The following is a 20,951-nucleotide window of genomic DNA, read 5'->3' as shown; positions in this document are numbered from 1 at the left end:
ACCTTAAAAGACCACTTAAAACTACCTGCACCGTGGATTCTATAACCCCCAAAATGGAGAGTAACACTGTCTATGACATCAAGATGAGGCTGTAAACCTGCCTACACAAGAGTTCAGGAACTTTTTAAACAACCTGGATTATCAGGTTCCGTCAAGGTTAGTCAAAACCTCTGTTTTGTGGGATCCAGGCAGTTTCCTTCAGTAGGTGCTGGGTCAGTGGTCTCAATTCCCCTTCCCAGACAACAATCTCAGTTTTCCACTTGAAAAAGAATGCCAGGAGATGTGATGGATCCTAAGGCACTGGGAAATGAGATTCTAGCAAAAATAACCAAACATTTAATCTCTCAGCTACTAAATTTATTTTGGAAAAACTGCTATACTAGATGGTGGCTGTAAATTACAGGTTATGTCACATAATGTTAACATTTAATGGCTTTATTCCAAATAATATTGCTTACAACCTTTTTCCAGTCTTTTTTTTCATGTAAGAAACTTGATTAGAGAATGACGTGCCTTCCCTCAAACTAGGGTGTTTTGGTAGCAGAGGTATGTGACAGAGGGTAAGAGATGAGTTCTAAACTGTCCTCAGACACTTTCAAGCTCCACTCAACTCTGAGCTTCCTGAGGGCAGGAACTGTGTGATATTTACCTCTGTATCTCTGGCACTGGTACTTGGCACGTGTGACATTCTGACTCATGAGTTTGAGTTAAAAAATAAGTAAGTAAGAAAATGGCTAATGTAGTATTTTCCGTTAGTATGATGGCGGCCATGGGTCAGTGTTTCTCGGACTACAGTCCCGAGGCACCTGAGGACCCTCTGAAAGCTGAGCCTCCCAGGCCCCACCTGAGGTTACTGAATCCCAGTCTTTCCTGGTGGGGCAGGAATTTGTAATTTTAACAAACTCCCAGGTGGTCCTTGGGCACATTCTGGTTAGAGAACCTCTGCTTTGCTTTTTTTTTTTTTTTTTTTTTGTCTCAAAAATACTGTTTTTGCTGGAACTCTTCAGTCAATATGAAACAAACGATGGTTCCAATGCCTGGGGACCTTCTGTTCCAAAGGCCTGCTGTTTATTCTTGGTTTAAGGGTTGTGATGTTGGATCTCCCACCACCCGTAGGTAATGCTAACACCTAGGTGGCTGTTGGGTGCTCTGTCCGTCTCTGTGTCAGATGCATGAACTCAGTTTCTCTTACATCTGTTTTGGCGTCTGACTGACGTGGGTTGATTAGTTAAGGTTTCCTAATAAAGGGAAGCTAATGGACCTTTTAGTCAAGTGGGGGGTGTGTGTGTGTGTTCGCATTTAAATGCTTTGATTTTCCTTTATTTATTCAATTAATTCATCAGCTTGCAACTAGTCAAGTGTGACTTCTTAATAATATGGGTCACAACTGTTCCTTCAATCAACTCTTGGCATTGAGTGCCCCCCTCTCTTTCTTAGAACATCTGTAGAAGACCTTGACCTGCTTTGTCTACTTCTTAAGGAAAGGGTACTTTGTGGAGCACTTGTGGATTTTTATATTCAGCCAGGAGTCAAACACGTGGAAGTACACGCTGATGAACAGCTGGGCCCACGTCCCTGAGAGCCATGCTCCTCGGGGGGCCACGGCGGCCTGATGAAGAAGCCCTCTTCCGTAACAGCAGACAGGAATCAGGGTGTCCCCCAAGCCCTCAGCGAAGCTTTTCATTCAATCTTCTTGGTTAGAATTGCCACGTCTGGCACATCTGTCAACACTGTACTTAAAGCTTCTGTGACAAGACAAAATCCTCAAGGGAAGAAAGTGATGCGATGTCTTTTTTCCCCTTTCATCTTGTACTGTGTCTCCTGCAAAGCATCAGGAAAGATGCAAGACAACTTGCTTGATTCCATGCAGGTGACCATGCGGTCACGTGAATGAGTGGTTAAACAGAACTCGGTTTCTCAGACCTCAAGGGTTCAGAGAGTTCAGATCAAAGATGGGAGAGGAGCATACACTGAGTCCCCCTGGCGAATCTGCTGGAACCCCAGCTCCTCCAGGACTACCTCTGGGCCTCTGGAGAGCTCACGTGTTTTCCCTGAAGAGCCAACAGCCCCCTCCGATGGTGCTGATCAGTCTCTCCTCTGCTTCGTGGCCTGCATGCTAGCCGTGCTGGGTACTTGTTGATTTCATGCATTGACGACCATTGCTGTTGACCTGCTGTCTCATACGAGGCCCCTGATTGTACAGTCACTGTGGTCCTTTTATGGTCTGGACCACTTCAAAAATTTGCAAGACACAAGATTGGGGTGGAAATGGAAGAAAAGAGGCAGAAGAAGGGTTCTACCTCCTCCAGCATCAGAATGGCCTCGTGAAGTCCAAACAGAATGCCCTTCTTCCCAGGGCTCTTGCTGGTGTGAAACTTATTTCATTTGATGCTATTTTTCAGTTACTTTCATAAAACTCTGCCCCTCAAAGAACAGAAATAAAAACACTTGCCCCCGGTTCTCTCTGACTCAAGGTCAGAGGCAGTGATCACTCCCAACACCAAGCCTCTCTGTGCGCCATCAACCAGGGGCCCTGGGCAAGAAGAGTGCAGTGGCTGCCCCCTACTGGCTGCCCTGGTCGTTGGCACAACAGCCCTTGCCTGTCCACTCCTCTGAGATGCCGAAGAATAAGTGTCCTGCAGCCTGCCCAGCCAGGTCCAAGTGCCCCAGAGCAGCTCCCTTCCAGAACGTCTGCTGTGTACGACTTTAGCCAGATCTGCCAGAGATGAAGGCGAGCCCCCTCCAGCTATCCAGTAAAATTGCCAATTAAATCAGAGAAACCAGATTGGATCTAGTGGATGTCTCTGACTCAGCTGGCCTTAGGGAACCAGTGGCTGCCAGCAGGTGGCTCAGAACAACTCTTTGTAATATTCATTTCATGTTGCTTAAAGATGTGAAAAAGACCCAGTCTACCAGCTTCTGGTGTTTGACAAACCAGGCTGCTGTTGGATCCTATTTGAACAGACAGCTGTGTCTGAGTGGTCCAGGGAGAGCCTTCCCAGGCAATCAAGTAAGGTCAGCACAAACTCCCCAGACTAGCTAAGGGCTGGGATGTACCTAATCCCATGAAAACCTAGTGGCAAGCCATGTGCACTGCTGATCCTTTCACACACACACTGATTCATTCACCATCATTCATTCACTAGTCACTCAACAATCATTTATGGAGCTCTCATCTGTGCCCCTCACCGTCGCAGGTGCTGGGCACATACTGTCTCAGCTGCCACAAAGCCATGAAGGCTAGGGACAAATTCTGACCATGTCTGTACTTTCTCATGCATCAGTCAGAACCTTTCCTGAACAATCTGCAGGATGCAATTCTTGCAACAAAACAAGGTTGTCAAAAGTATTTTTTTAAGTGCATGATACAATAGCAAAATGAATCATGTACACCCTGCATTCCAAATCAAACAGAGGTTTCTGTCTAAGCCAGGAATGGAGCTAACATTGCCTAATATCTAATCTAGTCCACCCTCCATTGTTTTGCAAGAGCAAGCCTGTATCAAGCATCTGATTCCTACAGCTAGGAAGAACTTAACTTAGATTGTGCCTAGTAATAAACCAAGAAACAAATCGATAAAATCACAATCATATAAAAAGGCAATACTTTGCCTTCTGCGTAAAGCCTTAGCTCAGCAATAAATAAGGGCAAACAGGATCTGAGTTAATTGTTATGAAATGCCTTCTTGACCTCTTTGTCTGCTGGATACAAAGACATACACCTTCCTGTATGTATCGATCATATACAGTCGGTCAGTCAGAGCCTTCCCAACACTCACTGGCGAACATCTTAACAGCTTAGTTACTTGGTTGTTTGGAGTATATCAGATTGCAAACAACAAATCAGAAGTAGGGTGAGAGGCTTTTAAGTTAAGCATGAAGACAACAGAAGAGCAGGTTGATAACATGGCCAGAAGAACTGGCATGAGGCACACATTTTAAGATGATAACAAAATATATGCTAAGTATTTTTCTAGATTTCCATCCACAAACGACTTAAATACAATTCACCAATGTGTGCATTTTCAAGTAACGCATTTCCAAGTAGAACCTTACTCCAGAATGGCAGCTTGTAAAGTCTGTTAGAGTTCTTAGATGTGTATTAAACCCTTTCATCCTCAGAGCAACACTGAAAGGCAAGTAGGATATGTATTCATTTACCTTTTCATTGTTCATTCATTACTTCCATTATTTTTTTTCCTTTGCACTTTCACTTACTCGATCAGTTAATGAGCATCTGTGGATTAGCTTCCTGCTCCAGGCGGCGGGCGGGCCTCTTACCCTGTTCTGTCCAATATGGCAGCCCCTAGCCGCACGAGGCCGCTGAAATTAACTAACGCGAAATGAAACTGCACTTCAAAGTCTTTCTATTCTGGATATGGGGGAAGATGAGGAGGATGGGGGTTGTGTGCTTGTCCTGGTCCAGAAGATGCTCAGCATAGCCCCTGCCCCACACCTAATCCCCTTCCTGTTAGTCGCTTTTGTTCCTGGTTGCCAGCACGTCCCACCCACCTGCAGGTAGCACGCTGCCAAAGTCAGTCAGGCAGGGGACTGTCTCTCCTCTTCTCAGTGATTTCCAGGAACCCCATATCCACAGTTGGTCACCTACTCTAATGCTCTCCTGATAGTTTAAAAATGGTCCTTATTGTTGACAGCTGGAAATGTTCCTATTAAAACAATCTAACTCCCCTTCCCTTCTTTGCCTTTATCTCCATTTTTCAGGTGAGAGATCCTCAAGACAATAAAACTCTCACTTCTCAAAGATGAGCTGCATCACCTTTTATCCCCTGCTATGCTCACTGGTGGCACCTTTCTTCAGAATAAAACCTGTTTCTTGAAGGATATCTGATGTATCTTCCCAGGGAACACTCAAGTCTTTTTCTCCACCAGCACATTAGATGTTGAAAAGGAATAGTCTTTGATATCTCAGAGCTTCATCAAAGTTTAATTTCTTTTTAAGAAGAAAACAGAGAACTGAAATGCAGAGGAAGCACTGGCCCAGCAAGAAAAAATTAATAGTCAAAGTAAGTGGGTGGGATGTAATGAAGGTGCTGGACGTTAATCCTAAGGACAACTTGAGGGTTTGTTTCTTTTTTAAGAATTAATGTTATTTATGAAAGAAGTAAAAACAGAAAGAACAGTGATGTGAAGAGGCAACCAGAAAATGTCTGAGGAAACTATAGGAATGACCATATTAGGCTCAAAGGAAAATGGAGACTCTGTTGTCACCATCAAAGGCTAATCACAGAGAAGAACATAGGGCGGTGTGGCCTCAGCCAGAAAGCGAAGCTGCCTGGCCCTCAATGAACGTGAGTTCTAAGGAGCCCCAGAGCAGATGGGCCCACCAGGGGTCATTCCGCCCTGGGTATACTCAGTCCACCAGCTGAAGCCTTCCTTCCTCCTCTCTGTTCCCCAACCACTGGTTTACAGAATGTAAACCAGTTCCCTCCTGGACTAGAGTCCTGTTCTGAACCCAGGTGACTTGCCAGCTGTCATAGGGGGACTGGACCCTGTCGGGCAGTGCTCTGACTTTAATACAGCTATTACCTCTAGCCTAACAGGTACTGTCATTTCTTTGAGAACCTTATTATAATATCCTCCTCCCAGACTGACCTCCTATGAATACTGAGACCAGCCTGCATTGGACCCAAATCAGCCATGCCCCCTTGATACTGTGATCACATTCCTACAGCTGTGTTTACTCTAGCTCTGATCTACCATCCTCCAGCCAGCTGGTCACTGAGATACTATCAAACTTCCCAGTCTCAAGCCAGTCATTGCAGATCTGAGACGTTCGCACAGAATCAGACACACGAATGCCACAGAGCTTTGCAGACTGAAGTAAGACATTTGGATTTCATTCTAAGTATGACTGGAGAATGTGAAGCAAAAGAGTGACAAGGTTTGTCATGCCTTTAAAAATGCAACTCTGGCTACAAGGTGAAGACTGGATCTTGAAGTGGTGAAAAGAAGACGCCAGGTGGCCCATCAGGAGGCCATGCAGGAGCCCTGGACCCTCTGAGCACTCTCACGGCAGTCCAGGTGAGAAATGAGGATGACTTGAACTAGGGTGGTAGCAGTAGGGACACGAATAAAAGGACTAAGGACATATTTTGAAGGTAGAGCTAACATTTTTATACTGGGGGGAAAAAAAGATGGCTGGTACTCTTGTCTGTATTGGGGGACATCTGTTTAAACCATAACACACAGAGGATTTCAGTAGGACGTAAGTAAGAATTCCATGTTAATTTAGGACTAATTAGCACTGACATATTTATCTATATGTAGATGTTAGAATTTTCCAGGGAGACTACTTTGGAATAAAACATGTATCTAACTGCCTAATGTAACCTAAAAGATGTTTATTTTAATAATTTATCAACTTGGGGAGGTGAGTCTAAGGACACTGAACATTGCAACATACCAAGAGTATACAGTGTGTATATTAGACGTAGATAACACAACAAAACCTGGGAGTGGGGCTCACGACCCAGGGCATCGACGTCACATAAAGTCCCAGACGTGTAGCCGTATCTGTTGACATGTAATAAAGTCTTCCAACACAAAGTTGATTATGCACTAAAACTTATCATTGAATGAAATGCCCGAAGAAGATTGTAAATTAGTTCAAACTGTACAGCCATCAGAGTAATGGTGTATGTGGAATTTCTTAAATCCTATCATCGCTGCCAGGGTCCTTTCTCAATGTGAACCGTGATTCTATGCGCAGATAACCCATCTCTGGTAGGAGACAATTAGGACCTCAGTGACATCCGTTATTTTGTGGTGCTTTCCAGCTCTAACATTCTATCACGCCATCACCTTGTACCAGGTGTTTCAAAGATTTATCTAAAAAATACCAGGGTGGGTATAACTCAGTAGTGAAGTGTATGCCTAGTATGCATGAGGTCATGGGTTCGAGCCCCACTACCTCCGCTAAATATAAATAAGTAAATAAGCCTAATTACCTTCCTAAACAAATAAATAAATACCACCCTTTTCCCCACAATAAAATGCCAAAGAAATTCCCACAATTTGCCATTTGAAACAGACGGCTCGGTTACGCAGCCTGAGCAGCAGCGTCCTAACTAGATTGTTGATTTCATTTGTGAAATTTGTCTTTGAACAATGACTGATGGTTCTTGGATGTTAAAAACAAAACAAAACAAAACAAAAAAAAAACCAGTGCTCAATAATCTCGCTAGTGTATCAAATTATCAAATGTCTTGGTCCCAGATAAAGCAAGACCAGTGACAGGTACAACCGTTCCATGTGTCTGCATCCCAGAGACCATCAGGAGCTAAGTGTGCTTGTGCTTCAGATCTTTTATCATATTTGCTTCGAGACAAAATGAAAGAAGTCTATCACCACATGAATTCCAGAAATGAGGCTAAAAAATAAAAATCTCCAGCAGTCTGCAAAGAATTTCAAACACAGAATCTACTCAGTTTCTAGGCTGGGAGAAGCATTCAATTGCTCTTGTAGCACCTGAGAAGGAATTTATGCTACAAGCAGCTGCCCAAACCTCCTTAAAAAGGCTCCCTTCTGGTTGTTGGAAGATGGTGATGGGGCTTTCTGCCAGCATCACTTAATAGAGCCAAATACTCCAAACCAAAAATAATAGCATCAACTCCAAGAGCTCAAAACAAACAAAAATCTCCACAATGAACCATAACATATCTGGGATATACACTGCCCACCACCGTCTGTCTAGACGGAGGGAGCACAAGGTCCCTGTTGGCTCTCTCTGCCTGGTACAATTGATTCTTGGTGCTTTTGAAGCCGATATCTGGTAAATTGATTTCTTCTTTATATTCCTCTTTCAATAGTCCTTTAGAGATAATGTATGCAAAATTACTGCCCTTGAAATGCCTTTATACATTCTCACTTTATGAAGTTTTTAAACTATGACGATGTGAACAAATTCTAAAAGGATCTGGCAGACATCGGTGGGTCTCACCAAAGCCAGTCACCAGAATCACACCTCTATTTGGTACGGGGGGAGGGCAGGTGATTACACTGGTGTCAGGAGTGCTGAGTGTATTAATGGTGCCCCTACTCACTAACTGAACAACTCGGGAAATTCTCCAACCTTTCCACACCCCAGGTGCCTCAACAAGAAAATGAGATTAACCACAGTCCCCCAGCTCACCTCACAAGATTGTCAGGTTACTGAAATACGATCAACCTTTTGCAAATTTTAACTTCAATTCATGTAGTTGAAGGCATGTTCAATCAGTTATAAAATGGGGATAATTTCAGCAAGGGGACTAAGCGAAGCTCCCTTAGTGGACTTGGAAATACGATGTCTCATCCAACTCCAGAGTTAGGAAAAGAAAAAAGAAAGCGATTCGGTAACAAATGATTTGGTAACAAAGCAAACGGCAGCTGAAGACTCACTTTTGCTCACTCAGGCATCGTCTCGTTTAACCCTCGCAGCAGCCTTACAAGGAGGTGCTCCTACTCCCGCTTTACAGGAAAGATGACTGAAGCTTTGCGAGTCAAGTCTTTTTTGCCCGAGGTCACTTCCAGTAGGCAGCTGAGTCCAGCATTCAAACCTTGCCTAGTCTGACTATAAAACGCATGCTCTTAACCACTCTGGGGCTGATCACCTACAGAGCTGCGAGTTCATGACCCCAGCCCCTCAGTCTGGCCTCCACACTCCCTTGCCACCCTTCCACATCTGCCCGATGCTTGTCCTGCACTGTCCAGCTCTGCACTGTTACTCCTGCCTTCCGCCCTTCCTGAATCACTCCCCTCCGCTTCACCACAACTTTTGCATCCTGTCAGGTTCACCGGAAGCCTGGCCTTTGCTTGTATCTCTCTGACAAAACTCCATTTCATACTGATTTCTCTGTATCACTGCGTTAGTTGGTCAGTCATGTCTTAGAACCATAATACACTCTGCTTGGCTTTTCTGTGAAGGCACGGAATATGTAAATACATCCCTCCTCTCTCTCCCCATAAGTGCCCAAGACAGCAGTAAGTTAACAGAAAACTTCTTAGATCATTACGGGGGGACATTAACAAAAGCTTGAGTTGCCTTACTCAAGTCTAGCCTGGCCCTCCCAGCCCTGACACTGTCCCAGGGCAAACAGCAAGCACAACACTAGGCTGTGGGCTGGAGAGCAAGACACGGTCCTCCCGTCACCAATCGGCTCAGGTTATCGGGGGAGACAGACAAAGAAGCCACAGTGTCAGGCCAAGAGAACTGTAGCAGGTTCGAGAGAAGCCCAGAGGAGCAGCAGATTACCCAGCCTCTGAGGCTACATGGAAGTTATTTGGTGAGTTTGGTATTTATCGTGAAATTTTAAGAATCATGTAACAACAACAATCAACGCTTGCTGCACATATCACCTCACTTAATCCTCCCAATCGCTCTGAAAAGCAGACGCTCTCATCACTCCATTTTACTGATAAGAAAACGGGGGCTGGTGTGGAACAGCTGGCTCAAGGGCACTAGTAGCCGCTAAGAGGAGCGCCCGCCCCAGGCAGCCTGGCTCTCAGAGACCGCACTTCTCCCCAGGGCTCTGTCCTCCCTCCCAAGTAGACTGGTTGCTGAAGAGGTAGGGGACCAATGGTCCAGTCGAAGTCCCCACGTGCATTAAGGGCTTGGGAGGAGCTCAAGCAGGCTGTGTGGATGAAGTGAAGGAGTTTAGTAAGGAGGCTCGAAAGTTCCAGGTGAGTCCCTGGTTACTCTGAGATGGATAGTTCTCAGCTGAGCCACAGGACAGCGACTGAGCCCTGGGGTGGGCGGCCGGCCCCTCTCTGGATCTCAGCCCATCTTTGTGTGCACTGGGTCCCCAGGGATAGTGCTCTTGTGTCTCCCCTGCCCTCCTGCCCCAGGGGCCAGTGGAGTCTTCTCCCTGAACAACAGCCTGCCCTGCCCAGTGAAATCAGGGGACCCTGAAAGATCCCAAGGGCTATTTTATAAAGCTCATCCTCTGCTTCCAGAGAGGATTTTTCTCTGCCATCAGACTCCTGAGAAGATTCCATAACATGTAGTCTCCCATTTCAATATCAAATGGTCCTTTCCGTGAAGACACACTTACTTAGGTCTGATATAAACACCTTTCATGCTAAAAAGGCCCGAATTCCCAGCTCTGTGACCTGGCATAGCCAACAATAGGTCATCTCTGAAAAGACTGCCTCAAACTCTGGTGACACAGCCATGCCTGGACCACGGAGTCAGGACTTGCCTTCCTGTGTTACTGCTTGTGAGCTGGGTGGTGTTGGGCAAACTCCTCAACCTTTGTAATTCCCATCTTCAAAATGGGCACAATAATAGGACCAGCACATGAACTTTTTTGAGAATTAAACACAGATAAAAGGCTTGTAGCACACTACGCCTAACTCAGCATAAACGCTTATCAAACTTCAGCATAAAACAGAAAGTGAAAACTTTCACCAGCATCTTGGGTTAATTTGTGTACAACATAGGGACACACAAATCTATGGTCCACTTTTCCAGGGAGAACAGTCTCCTTTTTTTCCACTAGTACGCAGACGAGGAGAACATCGCTTTCAAATGGCAGCTGTAGATCAGTCATTAAAGTGTTAAATAAATCCGGGAAGGCTAAGAGAAAAGACGAAGGAGACAGGAACCATCCGGTGGTTGCCATGACAACGAGGCAGGTTACCTGGACAAAGATTTTGGAAATCTCTTAAAAGAATAGCCAGAGATATTTCCATCTATTTCGGGAAGGACAGAGTCTTCCTTTATCCTCCGCTAAAGACAAAACATCCTCTTGTTTGCTGAATATTTTCCAATTAACACAGGGCAAGGTCTGAGAGGAGCTAGGATGTCATGGGCAGGCAGGTGGTGGTGGGATGGAGAGGGACTTGGCAGGGGGCTGCAAGGTAAATAAAGGCTGTATCAGTGGAAAATGTGAAAGCAAACTGCCCAGCATCCCTATTGTTTCATTTAAAACGCCCAAAGAGCATTCATTAAAAAGCATCGTTCTCATGCACGAACCCAACTGCTGTAGGTTGTGCTTACAAGAAACCGAATTCTTAGCCCACAACAGTTATATTTTTATTAACAGTACTGACATGAAGAAAGTGATTACAAACTCTGGTGGGCAAGACTTTCTCTGAAAGTTGTTCTCTAATACGTGAAGGAATAAGGAGCTTGTGATTCACTGCAGGTGCCCCCCTCTCCCGGCTCCTTGGGGGTGGGACCAGGCCAGGTCTCTCTGTGTGGACGTGTTTCCCTCTGACCATCTGCAGTTTACGCTTAACATAATCATCCTGCACACCTCACTCCCATTTTTCAGCTAATCGATAGTATTTTTAAAGCAACAAATAGGAGCTATTTGTAATTGTATTTCCTTTAATTGCATATTTTTCAAACATGAGACTATTAAAGTTGCTGCCCATGAAAGCGGTCATTCAATTCCCCTCCGAGGTGCCCCTTCGTTCTGAAAGGGCCTCCCTCATCAAACTCAATAGCATCTCTTGGCTGCCTGAGAAAAAGCACTGGAGGGGAAAAAAAAAAAAAAGAAAGAAACCTATTTAGAAAGAAACCTATTTTCCAGATCAAAGTAATCCCTGCTCCATTGCCATGGCTCCAGACGTCTCTTTCTTCTTTTCATTGACCAGACAAGGTTCTCCTCAGCAACCTGCTTCATTTTTTTTTTTTTTTTTGCCTGAATTTGTTTTCTCGTTGGGAAAAGTGGTCATTAAAGTATTAGTTGAGGTTGACTGGTTCTTCAGCAGCAGAAGAGGCTTCTGATGCTTTGTTATCTTTGACATGATCTCAAAACAATGGCCTGATGATTACACAATATAGAAATAATAACTCGAGGCAGCGGGCTTCCCCTTGGAAACCCATGCAGGGTGTTGGGTATATGGTTACACATCTCATCTACCGAATTTTTCATGGGTGCTTTCAGGGCCCGTGTGCCCGGACGCATCCCTGGACATTGCTTGGGACTCCACCTCCCTGCCTGACCGTCAAGCCCCCCACCCCCACCCCCCGTGACCCTGAATTCGCCCCAAGTCGTGGAGGCTGCTGAACACTTGTCTCCATTTATACCAACCAGTGGCGCATTCAGTAGAAAGAATGGGGAGAGGGAGAGGGGCGGCTTTGATGTTTCCAGGGGCAGGAAATCACTTGGATGATTCTTCCAAGGCCACTTGGCAGCAGGTAGAGGGTGTGACAGCTGGTGGGAAGGTCGGCGACTGGGATGTGACCACTGAACCACAGCGGGGAGCTACGCTGCCCTGGCAAACTGAGAAGCTTATTCCTATAGTCTGGTGGGGGGAGGGAGGAGGGAAGACGACCAGAGGGCCTGGCACACACCACCTGGGAAAAAGAGAATTCAAAATGATCAGCTAACAAGACGGGAGCTCTCATTACTTTTCAAGACCGATTGGCCCAAATCTTCAGGTCCAATTTAACAAGAATGCATGGCTGCCAGTACCCAACAGGCGGGGTGCACTGTGGTTAATCCACGGACCTTGAATCCAGACTTTAAGCCTCTCTTTATCAGTCTGTTAAAACAGTGTGTAACAGGTTTCTTGTGGGAGATGATAGTAGTAACCACATACTCACTGTGTGCCAAACCGTGTGCATAGCCCCTGACATGAATTACCTTACTTCCCATTCACACCAGCTCTATGGAATATTTACTATTAAACGTCCCTCCTTCTTACACGGCAGCAGGCGTAGAGAGCTGAAGTAAGTTATCCAGAGTCATGCAGCTGGTAAGGAAGCCACGATTCAAATTCCATCAGTCCAAACTCTAGAGCACATTAGCCACACTCAGGAACTAAGTGGAGTAATATATAAAGCACTGATTCTGGTACCAGACGCTCAGCAACATTACTGATCATTCAGTTTACTTTGCCAACATTATTATAAAACTCCCTCTTGTCGCTTTGTCCAAAAAAAAAAAAAAAAAAAAAAAAAGCCCACAGCAATGCTTCAGTGAGTGAAAGGGCTTTATGAAAGCAAACAAATAAAAAATAATGATGGGTAACTGAGGCTGGCACACAGGAAAGTTAACAGGATTTCTTGATCCAGAAGTTGCATGGAGATCATTGCGCTTAACAGGACTCACTGGGGGAATGAAGGCGAGCGGGAACGGGGGCTCATTTCTGGAGGGAGCTCAGCCGAGGGGTACGGCGGAAAGGCCCAGAGACACTGGAGTCATGACTACCTTAGACTTGGAGGCAGAGATGTGGATGACGTTTCCGGGTGAGCCAGAGACAGCGGGAAGCAGGGCTGCCAGAGACAACTGGTCAGCCAAGCTGAAGAGACCTGCCCCATAGCTGCCACCACTCCTGCCCCCAGGGACCACATCTTCCCCTACACCTCTCCAAAGCCCCCAAGGAATCCAATGTTACTGCCATCTGCAAATTACTAGGGAGATTCAGAAAGCTTAATTAAAAAGCCTCCTTCATTTACTTATCGGATTAGCATTTGCTGAGAACCTCTACACACTGAGCACTGCTAGGCACAAAGAAAATGAAACAGGTTGATGAGGTCCCTGACCTGCAATACGAGTCAGTTGTCTTAGGAAGGCCAGTGTGAGCTGTCGTTTGAGGGAGAAGTACACAGTGCTGGGTGGGGGGGACGGGAGGGGCAGGCCAGGAGGTCCAATTCTGACTTCAAGGGAGAAGGAGGTGGGGGAGGAGACAGGGGTGGGATCCTGAGGGTCTTCAGAGGAGTTGCTGGTTAGGGGTGAGGGCGAGGGGTCATGTCACTAAGGTCCTTCAAACTGAACTTAGTTCTGTCAAACCTTCCAGGCTGCTGTGTGTAACAATAAGAAACGTTTGCACACAGAACTCTCTCAGATGTCCTAGGAGAGACATCAGGTAAGTAAAAGACAGGACCCCTCACCCTCAAGAGCTTGAAATGTGACAGTGAATCCAAAGAAGCACCAGTAAAATAATTAGATCACCCAGGTGAATGCCAGGCAATGCAGTTCCAACGCTGGCTTCATAACTTTATAAAACACCGTAACTTCTCAAACCCCACCCAGTAACGAGGAGTGGGTATTCACCAGGGAGCCACGTGGGGTGGCTGTGGACTGCTGGAAGGGGGAAAAGGGACGTTCCTGGATGTGCCAGTCAGCTGGCACCTCGGGAGCACCTCTCGAGAGCACAGCGGTCGAGAAGCATCGCTCTCCCCCACAGACCAGCTCCCCCACAAGCTGTCTGAACTGGGTCAGGCCCCCTAGCCCCTCAGGGACTGTGTTGCTTCACCTGCAAAATGGAGACAAACTGCCACCTAGTTCTAGGGTTGTCGTGTAGATTAAACGAGATAAAGCAAGAAAATGATGGCCCCAAATTTGGCCAATGGTAAGCTCTCAATAGTAATAATGAACACATGTCATGTTTATTATTTAAAATTAGTTGGTTATTTTTAAATAAACGTGTAATAAATACCATTGCTCATGAGCTGGGTGCCATGGCAGATGTAAATGCACCTAATTAACACTTCCAGGCTCTTACCATGTCCCAGTCGCTATGCTATGCACTTCATACGTTTTAACACATTTGATCCTCATGACAATACTGTCAGAAAGATATTATTACCCCCATTTTACAGATAAGGAAATAAGCACAAAGAGGTTAAGTAATTTATCCAAAGTCACACCACAGCAGAACCAGGACACAAACCCTGGCAATTTGGCTCAGACTGCTCTACCAAAAACCACTCTGCAATGCTGCTTCCCGTCCTCATGAATAAGATCTGGTCTGTGAAAATGGTAACATAAAGCAAGCTGGCATGTAAGATTCAGAAGAAACAAAAATCACAAAACTACTGAAGAAAGAGCTGGTGAGAGTTACCGGATTCAAACAGAAAAATCAAGGAAGAGCTAGCAAGGTTGAGAAAGAGAAGTAACATCAAAGAGACTGAGCAAAATGCTATGTCATAGCAGCAGGAGAAAAGGAAGTTTTAAAGCAAGCAGGTGAGTCACTGCTCCTGAGATGTAAAGGAGGGTGAGCCCTGAGAATGGCTAGGTCGTGGCACAGTGAGGACAACAATGAAGTGAGTGCACAGACCCCGTGGAGGCTGGAGGATGAAGCCAAGTCACAGGGGATGGTCAGAGAGTGATGTTAGTGAGCGCAGACTTACCTATTGGAAAAGTTGGTAACAAAAGTGGGGTGAGAGGTGGATGTTAATTCAAAGGAGTTTTTTTTCCCCTCCCAGACAAGGCTGTGACTTATTCATTATCAGGGTGGACCTTATAAGTAGAGAAAGAATAAAGATGCAAGAGAGAGGCGTGGAACAATCTGTGAACGAGCAGAGAAGCTTGGAGAGCTCGCAGGCTTGGCAAAGAGGAAGATGCTTGCCCCTCTGATTCAAGAAGAAGGAAGAGAAGACGGGGAGAAACTGTGACCTGGAGGGAAGTTGAGGCAACTCACGTCAGATGGTCCCAACCTTCCTGGCAAGGAGAATTCTAGGAAAGGAAGTGAGGATGTCGCTGGAGATGACCTAGATAAGTCACAGTGGCAAGGCCATCTTCCCTTTTTGGCTCCCTGCAAAGTCCTACTAACCCTGCAGGACTCAGATCACCCCCTCTAGCCTCCTAAGCGCCCAGGCAGAGCTGGGGGCTCTGTCACTGGCACCTGTTCACTTACTCGTGTCCTGTGCATTAGTCACATGACACTGTAATTACATTTGTTTATGTCTCCCTCCCCTTCTGGACTGAAGTCCTTGATGGTAGAGACTACGTTTTACTTATCTTAGTTTCTCTAACATCTAACCTAGTACAAAATGATATTCACTGAAAGTGTGCTGAACGAATGAACAGATTACTCCATAAGTCATATATAAAAGAACTGCAACTCAGATCCAGAAGGGCTGGGGAATCACGTTTTAGAACTAGCATCCTAAATGTCTGGGTTCATTTCAGATCGAAACAGCCTGCTGTTGGGCAATTACCCTAACCTCTCTGTACCTAATAACCCAGGCTCTGAAAAATGGGAAGCACAGTCCACGGAGCTGCGAGCTTCATTAGTGAGGGCCAGTAAAGGGCTTTTTAAGTGGCAAAGCAGATGATTACAGAAGATGCCTCGGAGGAAGAAGGATGACAAAAATGTGTCTCAGAGACAATGAAGGTGCCTCCTTCCAGGATTTCCACCACATCTCACTCTAACACAAGCTGCAGAGGACGCAGGGACCTCTCAGCGGCCTGAGCACCATTAGGTCCCCAGATTATGTGTTCCTGGGTTCTCAAACTGCTGTTAAGAGAGTATCTGTGAGACAACAAGAGAGTCTTACAAGGCAGCACCTCCCAGCTCAGCATCACTCTGCAACCTTGTTAAATTTCAGCTTTTTCTATTGTTCTGTCTTGTGGCTCCTGATTTCCAACCACCTTGAGAGCATCACCAGATCACAAAAATGCGCTTGACCTTTGGAAATACACTTGTGCTCCCAGGAAGTACATGATCATTCATCACTGCCATTTACCAAGTGTTAGCTGAAAAAACAGAGACCCAGTAAGCCCTGAAAGCAGCCACCAGCCCGTCTGCACAAGATGTGATGCGTTTCTCGTCCAGCCGAGCTGCAAAAACAATACACGGAACCTAAGATGCATTAATATATGGGAACGTGTTCTGAGGCTTCAAAACACGAATTTATGACTGACATATTATACTTATTTCTAAGGCTGTAGGCATATAAGACACGATGCACTTTTGATGGTTGGTCCCAATGTAGAGGCACCCTGTTATGGAAAAGCTGAGAGAGATGGTAATCCTAAAACATCTGTTTTATATTATAATTCCCTTCTATACACACACACGCAAACCTGCCTCTGAAATTAATTTCGCTTAAAACACATTCATAATTAGTTTGCCTCCCAGAAACACACACTCTAGGTTAGCAATATGTGTGATTATACTGGATAAAGATGGTCTGGGGTTTTTAACTGTCATAGTTAATCAAAAGGTACCTGGCTACAGGAGAACAGATCAGAATTGAAAAGGGGAGTAGGAGGGGAAAAAATGGGATGAGAAGGAAGGAAAAGAATGTGCAGCAAAAGGAAGGGTAAGATGAGAAAGTACTTCTAGCTGTGGGTTTCAGTCTGTGGTCCCAGCTCCTCCCGTACTGCTGTCAGTCCACATTCAGACATCTCCAGAGCAGAGGCAGCTCGGGTTTCAGCAGGGCCTTAAATGACTACATACATGATACTGAAAATGCTGTGATCTTCTAAAACTGCAGGCTGCTTGCTTATTACCAAAGCAGTTAACAGTCAGTAGCTACTCTCTGACGTTATATCTTTGCTAACACCGTAAGTAAAACTCTGGCTGGTATCTACATCAGCTGGTTGATCTTAACGTTAGCCACTCAGAGCTCCTTGAAACTTATACCTAGGAGGGAGAGAGATACGACGACAGCATTTCCTTACGACTGATACAGCTTCAGGGTCCACACAGAGGCTGGATGGCCTTCAGCCAAGGATACTGGACGGAGAAGCCTTTCAGTTGTAGGAAAGTTAGATTCAGTGATTTCGAATACTACTTCTAAACGTGAAGTTGTATGATTCAATGACCTCGTAAGGAAAATCACATGATTATTCTATAACATGGACATCACTGGAAGCTTCCATCCCTGCTGGAAGGGCATCTTGTTGGTTACACAGGAGAAGCTGCTATAACAACGATCAATTCTTCTCTCACTCAGACACCGTGCAGGGCTCCTTGGTGCTGCCTGGGCCCCGAGGGCCTGACTCTCTGTGCTTTGAGGGTCAATTCCCTTGGCCGCAGCTTGTCACTCAGAAATACCTGCCTGTAGTGGATCTTAGCATGTGTCCTTTTCTGGGAAAAGTCAATGTAGACATGTTGGAGCCCAACACATCTTATTAGAAACCTTGGGTCACCTATCCCATCAGTGACCAAACAGAAAAATAAAGCTTCATTAGAAAGATTAAGTTGTTTACCCAACAGGTTACAGATATAAATGAGAACAGCTGGGAGGCATTTGTCTCTTTCAAAGTTTAGAACTTCATGTACGTCCAAGTACTGAAACTGAGACAATTAAAATCTAGAGAAAAAAAGAAAAAGGTAAGAGGGAGACCAGAGCTTAGAGAAACAGTGGAGGGAACAGAGGGACTGGGTCATGATTAACACCTCCACTATGCAACTCGTCAGATGTGGGGCATGTCAAAAAGAATCATAATACAAAGCAGAAAAACTCAGTGCACACCCTTAGAATCCAAGACCTGGAGACAAGTACGAGATGTTATCCATTTACAGACTGATAGAAACAAAGGCTCAGGCTGCAAGGTGACTATTTTTTTTTTTTTTTTTTTTTTACTGAAGTATAGTCGATTTACAATGCTATGTTAGTTTCTGGTATACAGCATGGTGACTCAGTTATACACACGTATACATACATACATACATACATACATACATATACACACACACACATATGTATTCTTTTTCATGACAGGTTACTGCAGAGATAATGAACATAGTTCCCTGTGCAATACAGTAGGATCCTGTTGTTTATCTATTCTATATACAGTAGTCAGTATCTGCAAATCCTAAACTCCCAATTTATCCCTCTCCCCCTTTTTCCCCTCTGGTAACCGTAAGTTTGTTTTCTGTCTGTGAATCTGTTTCTGTTTTGTAAATAAGTCCATTTGTGTCACTTTTTTTGATTCCACATAGAAGTGCTATAGTATGATATTTGTCTCTCTCTGACTTACTTCACTCTGTATGATAATCTCCAGGTCCATCCATGTTGCTGCCAATGGCATTATTTCATTCTTTTTTATGGCTGAGTAGTATTCCATTGTATACATATACCACAACTTCTTTATTCAGTCATCTGTTGATGGACATTTAATTTGCTTCCATGTCTTGGCTATTGTAAATAGTGCTGCTATGAACACGTGTGCATGTATCTTTTTGAGTTGGAGTTTTCTCTGGATATATGCCCAGGAGTGGAATTGCTGGATCACAGGGGAAGTCTATTTTCAGTTTTTTGAGGAATCTCCATACTGTTTTCCATGGTGGCTGCACCAAACTACATTCCCACCAACAGTGCAGGAGGGTTCCCTTTTCTCCACACCCTCCCCAGCATTTATCATTTGTGGACTTTCTGATGATGACCATTCTGACTGGTGTGAGGTGGTATCTCACTGTAGTTTTGATTTGCCTTTCTCTGATAATTAGCAATACTGGACATCTGTTCATGTGCCTATTGCTTAAAAACTGACTATTTTAGAGGGAAGGAGAACCAAAGTTACAGCCAGAATTTAAGGGTCAAGATCTAAAAACCAAGTAAAACTATGAAATTCCCCTTTTTTTTTCTTAAAAAGTTTTCTAAGAGAGCAAACTAATCTGTTATACTGCAAAATGTATTCAAATGGACAGTAATTCATAGATTAGGAGGTTTGAATACAATTATCTGAGTAACTGCCTCTGTTTCTCCTGCTAGTTTATGCCGGTTTATGCATTAAATTCATGTTGTGTTATCATGTTTGTTGGTTCTGTCTCCCAAACTAGTCTCCAAATACTTGAAGACTTTTCTTTTATCCATCTTAATCCCTTGCTGTGCCTACTGTGGTTGACCAGCATCCCACAGAATCACTGGAATGTTTCATACAACCCCAACCTCTGCTTTTCTTTCGGTAAGATAGAATCATTAATAATATAATAGGTAAAAGTCATTCTTACTCCAAGCTAGTGAGTGTCCATTACAATCCACTGGGTTGGAATACACCAGCAGTCAGCACAGGAGAGAGACAGTGCTCAAGTGACAAGTCATATCGACTCAAACTGTCGAAGAGTCCAGAAAGTCAAAATAGAATCCTTCCTAATCCTTACAGTGTTGAGAGAAGAGATCGCAGTGTCCTTCAATGACTCCCTGTGTCCACAGAGTCTATGGCCTTCTCCCACCCTGACATTTCCTCATAATTTAGCATTCCTGGTAAGGCTGAAATGAAAGCTGAATTTTCCACTGGCGCTCGGTCACGCTGACAGTGACAGCAACTGACAGGAGATTAAAAGAAACCCAAGATACCGTGTTGAAAATGTCTCATCAAGGTCACCCACTCGTGATAAGGTAAGTGGAGAGTGAGGGAGAAACACAGGCTTATCACTTAAGAACCCGCAGAGATAACTGCGTTACCTAATTATCCCTCCTCATTCCCATCTCCTCTAGCCTCCCTCTCCCACACGCATGCTTTTAAGCAAGTCCATTATTTTAAAATTACTACAGAATAAGCCTCTTTAGCAATCCAAGGTGCAGCTCCGCACAGGCAGCGCCGCCGACCCCCCCAGTCCTGTCCAGCCTGAGCAGTCCCTTCCCACGGCGTGACTGCAGCACTCACACGGTGCACGGCCTTCTCCCCACAATGGTGAACCCTTCATGCGTTTAACGTACGCCTTCCTCTTTCTCTAGCTACCTGCGCAGTGACCGAGCCAGCCAGCTATCTACTAAAATGCACGATTCTCCAGCTCTAACTCAGTTGTGGCTGAGAAGCTCGCACCAAGCCAGGGACTACATTTTTCTGGTCCATTTAAAGCCATGTGACTAGCCTCAGCCAATGAAAAATGCAGAGTGATGGATTTCACTTTGAGGTGTTTATACCACACATCTCTGGGCTCTCCTTTGCCTGCTCCGCTGCCAGCTAGATGCAGGGGTTGATAAGGCTCCGGGGCTGGCTGAGCTCTGTGATGGAAAGAATCTGGATCTGTCTGGATCACTGCATCGAAGAAAACTACTAGTGACTAGAGACAAATGTATTGGACTATTATTGCAAGAGGAAGAAATTACTTCTATGTAAAAAAAAAAATCTTTATATATTTTTGAGTCTATTTGTTACCGGTGTGTACCCTACCTGATACATGAGCCTAACACAGTGGCATACGCAGACATTCAGAAGATGATGAATAACTGAATAGGGCATTCACCCATTTGCCTACAAAAGAAACTGATTATTTTGTACTTTTCCAGGGAAGATTAACTATGGCTTGCATCT

Source organism: Camelus ferus, chromosome 33, assembly GCF_009834535.1.
Source record: "Camelus ferus isolate YT-003-E chromosome 33, BCGSAC_Cfer_1.0, whole genome shotgun sequence".
NCBI lineage: Eukaryota > Metazoa > Chordata > Mammalia > Artiodactyla > Camelidae > Camelus > Camelus ferus.
Note: the sequence above shows the minus strand (reverse complement) of the source record.